This window comes from Macrobrachium nipponense, chromosome 26 (assembly GCF_015104395.2).
Source record: "Macrobrachium nipponense isolate FS-2020 chromosome 26, ASM1510439v2, whole genome shotgun sequence".
NCBI classification, from domain to species: Eukaryota; Metazoa; Arthropoda; class Malacostraca; order Decapoda; family Palaemonidae; genus Macrobrachium; species Macrobrachium nipponense.
The window spans coordinates 4,159,109-4,159,617 of record NC_087215.1 but is presented as its reverse complement, the minus strand read 5'-3'; positions in this window follow the sequence as shown (position 1 = coordinate 4,159,617).

Here is a 509-nt window from a genome sequence, read left to right as displayed (position 1 = left end):
CTATTCGTGTGTGGTTTACCATTTCCCAAATGTAGGAATTTAATGTCGTGCGCTCACTGTATCAGCGAACTGTCTGGCATTCCAACCTTGTTTACTGTATTTATACATCTATACCTTCTTTCTGTATTTATACATCTACCTTTTTTCAACACCGTGTGCCTTTATTTTGTCTTTTTTTAAGAAACGTTTTCGTTTTCTTTCTGTATTTCCCAGTAACTTTTGTGTGTTACTTTCTAAGAAACAATTTATTTTACCTTTTTTAATTTTATTTATTTATCTATTTATTCATTTACTAATTTATTTATTTACTTATTCATTTATTTATTTATTTTATTTTTATTTATTTATTTATTTATTTATTTATTTATTTATTTTTTATTTATTGCTTTATTTATTTATTTATTGCTTTATTTATTTATTTATATATTTATTTATCTATTTATTTTGAAATTTCAATTTCAAGTCATTGACCCCTTTAGTAGGCTGGTTTCATTTGATAGGGTTACATC